Genomic DNA, 12,902 nt, shown 5'->3' with positions numbered 1-12,902 from the left:
CAGGAACACGTTAATCAAACTTAATAGAAACGTTATTTTAAGAATTTGTAGAAAACGTATATTTAATTCCGCGTCGCGGAACGGGAAGTGACGTAACTCGAATACGACGGAAGTCTCAAAGATGGGAACGCTCCGCGCGAGTCTTAATCGCCGCGTCTACGTGTGCCGAGCCGCATGACGTTCAATTCTCTTTCTCCATTAACCAGAGGCCGGTACGTGCTCGCGCACGTAGCCCAGGCAAAAAGCAATTCTTAATAAACAATAACAGATTTCACGACGGCAAAACAGTTATGTCCCATTACAGGTTCTTGCGTACGAGGAGCCCGCTCTCGAGCGCCCTGCTCGCGCGTTCTCGCATTCTTCCGACCGGACTCTTCAGAGCGTTATCGCGCACTTCTCGCAGCTCGTAAGTCCGACTCCATTGGCTCGATTGCCCATTACGGCTCTAAACACCTGTCGGTGAAATGGGTCGTGGCGCAATTAAAAGCGAGGCCCCGCGACGGCCAGGGAGAGAAGCGAGAGCCGACGATAATTAACGACTCTTCGCGTTACTCCGATAATCGCTACTTACGAATCACAGGCAAGCGAGCCTCATCTAGCTTCCCTAACGTATGCCCTATCTCCTCCGTATTTCTCGTTTTCCTATCCCCGGCAAGTGACGAGGGTCGTTAAAACTACGACGACGTAGAATGCGAAATAAATTTTGCTATCGTTCTTTTCAGTGATTTTTTTTCATGTATATTTTAATATCGGTTTATAAAAACGAGCTGGCGATGCCTACCACGTAGTCAGAATTTCCAAGATTTCCACGAAAAATATTTTATCCTACGGAAACTTGAGAATCTCTACTTTTATCTCTATCCTCACATCAAGTTTATTTATAGAAATTTTACATAATTCAAAAATATTTGAAAAGATTTAAAAGATTAATTTAAGATGAATTTGTAAAGTAAAATATTACCTTACATGTTCTAAAACAAAAAAAAAAAAAATTAAATAAATAAACAAGTATTCCTAGATTTCTATAATTTAAAAAAATATTAAATGTATATTAGATTAAAAAATTGTTAGCACTACGCCATTAAGAGTGGCTTCCAACTGTGATAATTAGAGTAATATCGCTCCCTTTTATCTTCTCTCGTCTATCCGATGCGCTAAAGAGACATGGCGCGTTCCGAGAAGCAATGCGTGCCCTTTTCCCAACGATCTGATAGCGCGAGCGTCAATGTATCCTTTTATTAACATCAGGCAGCATCGCACCCCTTGCCTCTTCCTTATCTTCTGCCCCGTCACGCGACGGACAAGGGGTTGGGAACGACGTGCCTAATGAACGCGATTCAGAATACGCGTCTTCCATGGAAGTGACGGAAATTGAATTTCATCGGCGCGCTAGTGATTACCCGCGTGGAGGAGATGAATTGCATGCTACGCGAGGTTGCGCGAGTCGCGGCTATCTGTGTTTATGTACGTTTTATCCTTTGGAGCCGTCAGTCAAGCGTGGCCGATGAGACGAACAGAGGTAACGACCAGGTGCTCGTACGAGGAACTCAAACATCAAATTCACACACGCGGCCACGCGGCCACGCCTCCGGCAGCACCTATGTCACTTTTCTCGTGTTCGCCGCGGCCGTTCGCTATCGCTATTGTATACGCGTCGCATATTCGGCAAGCTGCAGAAATACAGGTAGCACTTATCGTGCATTTCACGGCTTGGAGGACGATCAAGCGCTAAATCAGAATCCGCGGTAAAAGATATGCACGCGATTGAAAATATTTATATCGGCTGTATACGGCAAGATTTCGCTCTGCGCCGTTCTCTCTAAGCGTACGAAACACCGCGACGTCGTGCTCCCTCGTTTACGCTACCGGGACCTCCCGCTAGTCGAGCTCCCGAGAGATGGACATTGATCTCGATTTTGCCCTGGGCCCCTGGGTATCGCATTACCCCTAAAGTGTCTCTATCCCGTATGAATAAAGCCGACTGCTGGACTCGGATTGGCTTGTTTACGAGACGTCGAGCGCCATGACGTTCCGCGTGGCCACCGCGGTGGTCGACATAAGGAAGCATAAAAGTCGCGGTGATACGATCGAGCGGCATTCCGGCTCGTACTTTATTGTCCGGCCTGCTACGAGGAGTTCTCGCAGGCTTTCACGTACTCGTGCTATCCTCGCGCCCGTCTAAATATTTTAATTACCCCGACGTTTCGGCGCCTGGTGCACGAAATTACCGCCCTCGAATTCGTCGTATTGTTAGCCGGACAATCGACTCGTCGAAATTCCTCGCGCGTTCCCGAAGGGAGAGATAAAAATCCGTATTCCAATTTATCGCACGCGAATCTTTACGTATCGGAAATTTATTTTATTGGGCTAATAAATTCGCAGGGTCAAATGGTGTCAACGCGATGCCCGCAAATCGTCAAGGCACGCTTACAATCTGTACACTTGGACGTTAAAATACTCTTGAATATTCCCAAACTCAGAAATTGAGCACGGAGGGAAAAAAAAATGAGAGTCGCCGCGAGATTCTCGGGGAGATATTACCTTTGAGCAAATCAGTAACTAAATTGCCGAGGGAATTCATGCGCACGACACGGACGCAATTTACCGCGGACGCGTCGAGATGATCACAGATTTATGAAACTTTTAGCGTGTCATCGACGTCGATGCGTTTAAGGCAGACGGACAGGCCGACCGGCTGGCCGAGGAATAGAAGATTGAGCCGCGCTCACGTACACGAATGAATACCTAATTAAGATCTTAATTACTCCGGCCAGTAACGGCGTTTCACCTTCGACCGACTCCCACGATGCGGTTTATAAGATTGTTAATATCATCATTTATATCTCGGTAACGCGAGATCGTTAGTGTCCCGGGGCACCGTTAATCAGCTCCCGGTTGTATAAAGCGGTCAACCCCTCGCGCTCCGAGTAGTAATTCATGGCAACCCTTTTCTCGCTCCGCTGCCAGGAGCAGTGTGCATAATGAGGTCTCTTTAGACCGAGGCACCGTGAATGGACGTACGGATAATTGCGGTCCATTACAATTTGACCACCGCGACGGCTGCGCGATCGAAAACATCTTTCTCGCTCTCCGCGTCATCAGCGCGCCGACAGCTGCTCGTAAGCCCGCAGCACGATGTTCCTTTTATCTCTCGAAGAAGAAGGATTCGTTCGTCCGGCCGTCTCGCGCTCGAGCAGCATATTACAGTATCATAAATCGCCCGTCCTTGAAACTCGATCGATCGCGCTTTAGGCGACTGGTATCGCCAGGTGACATTTAGCCGACGTTTATTGACGTTCCTAAATTTATACGCGAGCCGGTGATTTTACGGCCCGCCGTGCAACGTTTCCGCGCGCCTGATAAATTATCCGCGCGAGTTTATACCGCGAAGCTCGCACGTCTCGGAAGTGGAAAAGCGCGCAAACTTGGCGTGTACGCGTATCACATTACGGCGAGCATCTGGTCTTGAGTCGATTTCTCACGCTGTATCGGGAGTTAATCAACCTCCGATGAACCGATGTCGAAGCCATCGATAGACAGACAGACGCGTTTCGCCTCTAAGTCCGTGGCGGGGGTCACGTAGTTAAATCCCGCAAAGATCCTTGTACCTGATATATAATACGGTTCGCCAAAAAAAATTCTCGTTATCTCTACTTCGTCTTGAGCGATGCCCACGTCACTTCGCGGTATCATATCTCGGCGTCACGAATATTGTTGCAACGGGACTCGAGGAGAGGAGGCTGTCAAATCAAATTTGCGAGACGGCCCAAAGTATAAATCAATTTCACGTGTCTGATTTTTAACACTCATTACACAACGTTACTTACGTCGTTTTGCCGATAGCGATTTTTTTTTTTTTTCTTTTTTTTTTTTTTTCTTTTGCTTGTTGCGCGCAAAACAGATCGGAATCGGAACTATCGGTGATTTGAACACGTGGACCGACTTTCGCGTTTTCTTTCGTCCTAACATTCACGCGGTTGTACGAGAACAATAATTGATATTCCGCGAAGAACGCCACGGTCGACCCGGGCGCGCATCTCAACGCAGCCGGCTCTCGGGCCGTGATTAATAAGTCATTCATTAATATAAATGAATTCCCCCGACGCGAATGATTCCATGATGAATCGGCTGCATTTACCGGTGCGCGAACGCTCGGCGGGTGCGAACGTAGCGTCAATCGCGGACAGCTTTGTACCACTTAAGCTTTAAACGCGCGTACGTTTGCGCCAGCACTGGTGGTGTCGAACGAGGGGTGGCTGCTCGTTAACTTAGCGCCTTTAACAACCGGAATATAAAGGGGCAGCGCAAAACGCACCAGCGTACGCTCAACACCGAGACGCTGATAAATCAATTACGAGCGCCCGGCGCGATAGAGACAGACGTGCGATTTGTCGATCGCGCGGAACCTTCGCATCGCCGACGATCGGCGGACCGTTTGGAATGACGCGGAGATGGAAGGGTTGGGAATTCGCTACGAACAAAAGGCGAGCCGGACGGCCAGGACCCGAGGACGACGGGGCTAGCCGCGAGCGTGACTCGCGGGAACGCAGTTTCGATTTCTATGGACAATTAGCGATCGCGGCGCGGCTGCACGGATAATGCGGGCATACATATGCGCCCGCTCGTTTTCTCCTCGTTGTGGAGGTAGGCTCTTTGATGGAGAGGGTGCGCTAAGAAGAGGGACGGAGGGGAAGAAGGAGGCGGAAGGAGAGTGTTGCGAGCAGGCGAGGGAGACGGTGCCCAGGACGGCGCGCTCAGGCGCTGCGGCCCGGAGAGGGTAATAGAGAAGAGAGAAGGCGAGCGAGCGCGGAGGGAACGGACAGGCACGGCTGAAAACTCGTAGGCAACTCTTGCGCGGTATTATGCGCAATCCTGTGAATGCACCTGTCAGTGGTCATCATTCAACAGCTTCATTGACCCTAAGATCAATTGGGATGCAGTGATTCTCACGCTCTGCGACACGCCGCGCGGATGGCGCACCGCTCGGCCGTTCGTACCCGGAGCAGCGGGACGCCTCGCCTCGAAACTGACGGGCACTGTTCGACGGGGGCGGGGGTTAATGAGACACGCTGATTGGCTTCGAAGATTCATCGGGTGGCTGACGTTGATCAATTTTTATCGCGTCCTATTTGCATACAACTGGCGCGCACCGACAGTGACGTAAACTTGCTTCTCGTTTTTTTTCTCTCTCTCTTTCTCTCTTTCTTTCACGGTTCCGTCTTTTTCAGAGGGGAGCAATCGCTTCGAAAAATTCGTATCGGCGTGTCACCTGTCTCTCGACGTGCCTTTATTACCCGCGCGCGGGTACGCGACACAAATCGCCGGTTTCACCGCATTTTTGTTTACGGATACGTTCTTTGCGGCGAGAGCGCTCGTCCGTAGACGCAATACATAATTACGAGAATATTAATAATCCGTGGCGGTCGCACAAAGGCAGCATAATTTGCGCAATTAGAGTCACCGTTCTCACGTGTTGCACGAGCGAGATCGCTGATGAGTTCGAAGTAACGATTTTTCGTGAGCCGCGCAACCGGTCGCGCGCGCACGTCCGCGCAATTTTTCGAAGCACCGTTAGCGCCGAGGGATCGCACCTCGTGATTTATGGCTCGCGCCGAAGATAGAGCTAACTATGTAATAACGCACGTAAGAGCAAGGCGTCCACGCCAATGGACGATTCGGGTATTACTCGCGGGTTTCTGGACGAACGCGCGGAGCAAGTATCCTTGCGAACTGCGCGCTTCACTTGCGTTTGCCATCCGCGCATAATCTACGAAGGTTCCGGGCTCGCGAGGTGACTCGTGGCACCCGGGACAAAAATTACGTGCCGAGGCGATCGCGACTGATGATGGATCGCTCGTCCGCGTGAGTCGTCATTATATTAATCTCCGGTGAAGTCGATAGCACTCCTCGATCGCTAATAATTAAATTAAACAAGCCACGGATATGCCCAGCTCAATTAAAACGTGCCCGTTTTAATATCTTACGGCACGATACGTTTTAGTTATTAACGATCATCGTGTGACAGCTATTCTTTTCAATACTAAACTAAATAGAATATGTAACTTTGAAAAAATGAGGGTCTCCGGCGCCAAAAATCAGAGCTAAATAATCTCGCAGCCTTGGTTGATATTAAATCTTACGGTTCCTCGGGAGAAAGGGGTCTTCGAACGACGCTAAATCACCACGTTAAATATCTGGTTGGGAATCTCGAGGGCGGGAATGAGAAGAGAGGACAAAGATTGGACGACGTCCACCTGAACAGTCTCACGGACCACTCGCTCTTATTTTCCGGCTACTCCCGCGGTGAGAACGTTTCCCGTAATCCGATCGGGGCGCCCGTAGATCCCGGGATCTTGAGATATTGCGCAAGAAATGCGATACGCCGATAAAACGAGGAGACCCCTCCCTTCCCGAAGCGACGACGGGGAGAGGGGAAATGGGGGGACCGGGGGATCAAGAACGCGAGCGCGCGAGGGAGTCGAAAATAAAATAAAATAATCGATCAGACGGCTCGTAAAATTCCCAGGAGACGCAAATGAGTCGTTAAAAGGCCGGCACGCACCCCCGCTGCGTCCGCAGTTCCTCGATCCTCTTCTTCGTTCCCCTTCGCGTTTCTCACCCGTTACTACTACCGCTTACTAAACTCCTTTAACCAAATTAGAATATATCGTTCTGGGCCTCGCGCATCACGTCCGTGCGTCAGTCTCCGGCGCGTAAATCACGACGGGATATAAAACTGTGGCATTCGCCGGGCCGTCCAGCTGAGTAAGCACTATATTCTTTACACTGTGGACGATCGAGCTTCGAACGTTCGGTGGACGACTCGGCGCCGACACGCCACGTCGCGGGATTCGACACGCTCGAATTCGTCACGCTCATTACGCGAGAGTCGGAATAATCTCAAGTGTCGGCGCGTCATTTCCCCAAAAAGAGATCTGTGACCCTGGCCGGGTCGTGCTTAATTTACAGTTACATTTCTGGCCTTGCGACCGCTACCTCCGTATTCTTCTCGCCCGTACTTTCGAATAGTTGTCTATTTTAAAGCAATGAGTAATTCATTTAATTTAATTTTTTTTCTCGCGAAAAAATGACGATTATTTTCTCGATTATTGTACAAGAAGGCTCCGCCGTTTACTGTACGCCAGACGCAATTTTATAGTCCGCGGCGCGACTTCGACGTCGAATGTATATTTGCGCTCACCCGGCGGGAAAATCTCAAAAGGCACCGCCAACCGGTCATTTAGTAGCGTGTGCTCGCGAAATGAAGTCGATCGGGACGGTAAACCGACTGACGGACGGATGGACCGAACGGTTCGAGGCGAATCGCGGGTAACCTTCGACCTGGCACCGGCCCGACTCGGCAGTGTCACGGGGAGTCACGTGGCCGGCATAAAACGTGACGTGCCGTGAAATACCCTCCTAATGGGCGAACGGGTTGCGTTCACGCACGCGGCCACCGTCGTCGCCGTCTTCGTCTTCCGCAACGTTCCTCTCAACATTGTCAAACTCCGCGGGAGTCGAGATTCAATACAATACTTCGCATTGATAAATTTGTTTCTCATATTAATTAATATATACGTCCTAATTGCGTGATTTTAAAAATTAAAAATTCGAGCTGCATCGAGCTTACAGAATTTAATTTAATCTAGTCCGCCTTTTCGTTTTTATTAACATTTTTGTCTTCGTTTAATGACGCGATACTATTCTCGTACCATTCTTATTACGAGCGAAAGCTAATAAACCACCTGTTTTAGATCGCCGGCCAGCTATTCTGCCGCACCGTCGGCCGTCATTAAGAGAAAACCTATTCTATGTATATTGAGCCGCGCACTCCTGCGCACGGCAGATTAACGTTCAATGGACGTCGATAGTCGCTTTCCCTTCGCTTATTAAATGACACGGTAACTATAGGACTCTATAAAGAGCTCCATAAACTGCGTTCGGCGAATGAGCACAATTATATTTCGATTAAGGCGAAACGGGAATGCGCCAGGCCGTTCTGGACGTCCGTTCGTGGAAAAGCGTGAGCGTACTGAAAACCGCGGGCCCGCTCGCAATACCGCGTTTCATGTTCGTTATCGTTATTACCGGCGCGCGAGTTATAATGTTATTTTCAATGGCCCGGCCTCCCACCGGCGCTATAGGTCCTCGACGGGGTGGACGTAAATTCCAGCGTGGACTATCGCTTCTCTACGAGCGTTGTCGCATTCTTTGTCGCGTCGCGGACCGCGCCGCCGCTCGCGTCGTACCTGCGAACGCGGCCGCGGCACGCTTTTTTCCCGTCGGCGAAAAACACGCGCCACCGCGGTCTCGTCCATTACCGTGCAAATGCAATTATTATCGTTTCGAGCGTGTAAGCGAGCGCGGATCGCGCAAGAAGGACGGCATGTTTATTCACCGGGACGCGCGACCTACTAAAAACTGATTTTCAATTAAGAGACAATGGGCGGAAAGCAATCTAAACGACGGCTGGCACCTATTGCTTTCTCACTTTTCTAGATTATTTCTTACGCGAAGATAATTCGTACGTGTATATGTACGTATAAATATGATTTTTTCTCCCTTATTTTATTTTTAAAAAAGCTAGGCTAGATCGAGCCGAATTGATTTTTGCTTGGCTCATTTTACGTCAGCTCAGTTTTCATTATTTTAATTATGCATGTGAACTTTTTTTTAAGGTGTAATAAAAAATGAGTCTTACTTTAAAGCTGCTCCGTCGAAGCTGCTCCGTCGAAGAGGGAACCTTCCAGAAGCCTCCTTCCCTCCTCTCGGAACATCAAGTCGTATCGTTCTTTGGTGCACAAGTCCCTCGCGAAATCGCACACGGATAAACTACCATCGCGCGATATTTACGGCACTCCTGGTTATAAAAATCATGTAACAAACGCCCGGTACTCAAACGATATCCGCGAGATTCGCGATAAACGACCGACGTACCGTTCACGATTCGCAGGTTTTACGCCATCTTGGCTCACTTATTCCGAATATTACGAATATTCCAATCGTAATAATGCGCGGATGTGGTTACCGACCCTGTCAACTGTGTCCAACTGTAGTCCCCGGTGACAAAATGCTGCGAGACGACGTCGGTCGAGTGACGTCCGTTACGGTACGGAAATCGGGATACCTTGCTGTCGTTCAGCCCCGGGAGGCTTCTTCTTCATCGAACACGTGATCCTGTAGTGTGCAAGTATACGATTCACTAGTCGGCGGTACGCAGAAACGCGCGAGTTGCCGTAAATCGTTGTTAAATTTACGCGACGAACTTAACGTGGCTTACTCACAAGCGCCGCTCGCGGGTGATGACGTCACGGGCGCTCGAACGCTCGGACAATGGTTTTTCGTGAAGTGATTAGCAGGACTGCCGCTAGATCGATCTACTTTCCGCGGTGGGGGTGGGACCATCGACCGTGCACTCTGCAGATCGCATTCAGTTAGTGACGAGACGGTGTGAGACAATGTTGTCAAGTGGCATCCGTGCGGTACGGAAGTCGAAGTCACCTTGCCGTCGTTCAGCCCCGGGAGGCTCTTTATTCATCGAACGCGTGATCTCGTAGTCGGCACGTGTACGATTGACTAGTCGGTGGTGCGCAGGAACATGCGAGTTGCCGTAAATCGTCGTCGAACTTGACCTTATTTACTCACAAGCGCCGCCCGCGCGTAGTGACGTCACAGGCGCTCGCACACTCGGGCGTCGGTTTTTCGTGGAGTGATTACCAGGCCTGCCGCTAGATTGATCTACTTTTCGTGGTGGGGGTGGGACCATCGACCGTGCACTCTGCAGATCGCATTCAGTTAGTGACGAGACGGTGTGAGACAATGTCGGATCAAGCGGCATCCGTGCGGTACGGAAATCGGAGTCACCTTGCCGTCGTTCAGCCCCGGGAGGCTCTTTATTCATCAGACACGTGATCTCGTAGTCGGGAAGTGTATGATTGACTAGTCGGCGGTACGCAGGAACACGCGAGTTGCCGTAAATCGTCGTCGAATTCGACCTTGTTTCCTCACAAGCGCCGCTCGCAAGTGGTGACGTCACAGGCGCTCGATCTCACGGGCAATGGTTTTTCGTGGCGTGATTAGCAGGCCTGCCGCTAGATCGACCTACTTTCCGCGGTGGGGGTGGGACCATCGGCCCTGCACTCTGCAGATCGCATTCAGTTAGTGACGAAACGCTGTGAGACACTGTCGGGTCGTGAGACATTGTCGGGTCAAGTGGCATCCGTGCGGTACGGAAATCGAAATCACCCTGTCGTCGTTCAGCCCCGGGTAGGCTTTTCGTTCACCGGACGCGGACCGCGTAGGGTGCGTATATACGATACGACAGTCGGCAGTACGCACAAGTGCGAGAGTCGTAATTCGTTACGAAATTCACGCGACAACGGTCAACCATGTTCGTGACGCAACGACCGCTGCCCACAGGTGGCAGCATCGTGGACTTTCAGTCGTCGGTTTTTGCGTGCAGCGATTAGTAGGCCTGTCGGGAAGCCATCTTGACCTATATCACGCGATGTGACAAGGGTATAGTAGCTGATCTTGCGAGTCGCGTTAGTGTTCAAGTAACGAATGCGGATAATTAGTCACCCAGTCGCGTTATTTAGCCCCGTGTGGCACGATATTCGTCGTGTACGTGATCGCGTAATAGACAAGCCGGTCGGCAATACGTGCGAGTGTCGCGAAATTACTTTGAGATGAGCCAGCCGACCACGTCAGCGTTGGCGCAAAGTGCCGATCGTCTTCCGCGTAATAAACAATTCCGTAATTATTCTCGCGAGTGATCGCGTGTACGCCTGTGCTTGTGTGTCAACTTGCCCGAGTGCCAGAAAGAAGTCAGCAGTGCATGAGAGAGGAGCAGGAAGGGACCGGAAGAGACGCCGGGGGAAGCACATAGAGCATAGCTGGAGTGACAAGGAAGGACATCGAGCAAAGGCAAAGACTAGGAGGAAGCGTTTCGAGCATCGAAAGGTCAGTAATTTATTATCTATTTATTCCCTGCTTAATATCTGCGGAATTAATTGCTTGCCCTCCCAATTGTCGTATTTTTACATTTTTCAATGCAAACTCTTTTCGAACAACCGATGATCTAAGATTAATATTAAAAAAAAAAAAAAAAAAAAAAAAAAAAATACGAAAGCGATGGAAATAAAAAATATTTTTAATAGAAACAATTTTAAATACTTTAATTTTTATAATTCAACCGACATTCCAACGCATTTTACTAAAGTATTTATCCGTCGAATATTATATTAAATATTAACTTTAATCTACCGCGAGTTTTTAAACAAACGGGGCACGTTGCGGTATACTTGTCGATTAAATCAATTATTAGTAGGTCACTTAATTCCGCTAATTTCCGCGCGATAACGTAAATACGCTCTTCTAATTTTTACGAATGTATCGGTGACTCGGGAGGCCGATTCGATGCACTCGCAAATCGTTACAACCGCGAATGTGCACGGGCAAAGAAATATAAGGGTAATAAGGTTTCCGTATGGTAGGAGCATTTGAATAAACGGGCATAAAATATTCATAGTCGTGCGGGGCCGCGCACGAGAGACAAGAGAGTGACCCGGCGTACATACGCGAGAGGATCGGCGGCTGTGGCGATCGACGTGGCCGCGGTAAACGTTCGCCAGGTGAAACCCACGGCGAGAAGGGGTTACATACTCATGAGCAAGCGCGCGCGTACCCTTCCCGTACGTAATGGTCATACCGGGCATGCACACGATCCTGCGGGCGCCCGGCAATTACATTATTAATAGAGATATTACTCCCTACGCTCGGGCATTACGACATCGTAACGCGTGGTAAGAGAACGCGCGTAGTTCGAGATTGGCTCCTCTCCGCGGAGAGAGATACCCGGGCGGCGAGGGGGGTCCTCGGCGGGAGGAGGCATTAAGGTGAAGAATAAGAAGAGGAAACGACGCGAGTCCGCGCGCGGCGACGGGCGACGGTGGGACGAAGGGGGGGGCACGGAGGATAAAACCGCGCGAGAGGCAAAAGATCTAAGAGGGTGGGAAGGGGGAGGAAAGGCTAGAGAAAGATAGAGAGAGAGGCTCGGATCGGCGCCGCAGATTGATCGCTCCAATCTGTTTCTCCCGCGGACCACACATGACGGCCGGCGGAAATTTTCAGTATCCAACTTGTATATAGCAGCCGCGCTTGGCCGGACAGGCGTCGTGACCGCTAACGCGCTAATATCGAATACGTCGAACGCTGCCTGGCGCGCGCGGCAGGTGGATGAGAACGGCGACGAAACGCGGCCGCGGATGGAGGAGAGCCCGGCGAATATTCGACGTACGGGAGTAATTGCGTTACGGGTGTTCGTTAAACAAAGCGTCGGGTACGGACGCCCGAGACTTCCGCGTGCGCGCGAGATGATCGATGAACGCCGATCGTTTACCAGTCCGTAAACGGTCTTCTCGCCCTCACGAACCGCGCCGTGGCGTCATTATGCGCGATGCGCGATTCGCCGTGGATTCGCGACGGGCGTTTAGGATCTTATTAGATAATCAATATTGTTTTTGCGACTATCCGCCGGTGCGTTCGAGACAGCCCGAGCTTTCATCCGCGTGAAGCCGCTGATAAATTTATCGTCGATTTTTCCGCCCTATTGAAATTTCAATAGCCGGCCATTATTCGCGAGAACCGCGATGTATTAGCAGGCACGGCTGCCTCGGGTCGGCGATCCTCGCCGATCGCGGAACAGATCCTTGCCGACGTCGACGGTCAGGGTGGTCGTTGCGGCGGGGGCGGCGGCGGCGGTGGCGACGACGGGACGGGGTGGGGATCGCGCTTACCGAGACGGTAAAGATTATGGAAAGGAAAGGAATGGAAAGGTAAGGTAAGAATAAACTAGGCGCGGTGGGAGTGGGTCCGGATGGCCTCCATTCTCGTCACTGGCT

The 12,902-nt window shown here is 50.6% G+C and overlaps 1 protein-coding gene across 1 annotated transcript in view; it reads left to right on the top strand.

Annotated features, from left to right (window-relative positions):
• The first annotated feature begins 10,394 nt into the window (after positions 1-10,394).
• Positions 10,395-12,902, top strand: part of Tgs1 (Trimethylguanosine synthase 1) — a 48,115-nt gene continuing 45,607 nt past the window's right edge. The window contains exon 1 of the mRNA XM_070657293.1: positions 10,395-10,962. The gene's annotated coding sequence lies outside the window, so the exon portion shown is untranslated. The remainder of the gene's footprint in view (positions 10,963-12,902) is intronic.

The sequence above is a fragment of the Cardiocondyla obscurior genome, linkage group LG05 (assembly GCF_019399895.1).
Source record: "Cardiocondyla obscurior isolate alpha-2009 linkage group LG05, Cobs3.1, whole genome shotgun sequence".
Classification (NCBI taxonomy): Eukaryota; Metazoa; Arthropoda; class Insecta; order Hymenoptera; family Formicidae; genus Cardiocondyla; species Cardiocondyla obscurior.
This window is presented reverse-complemented; position numbering and strand designations above follow the sequence as displayed.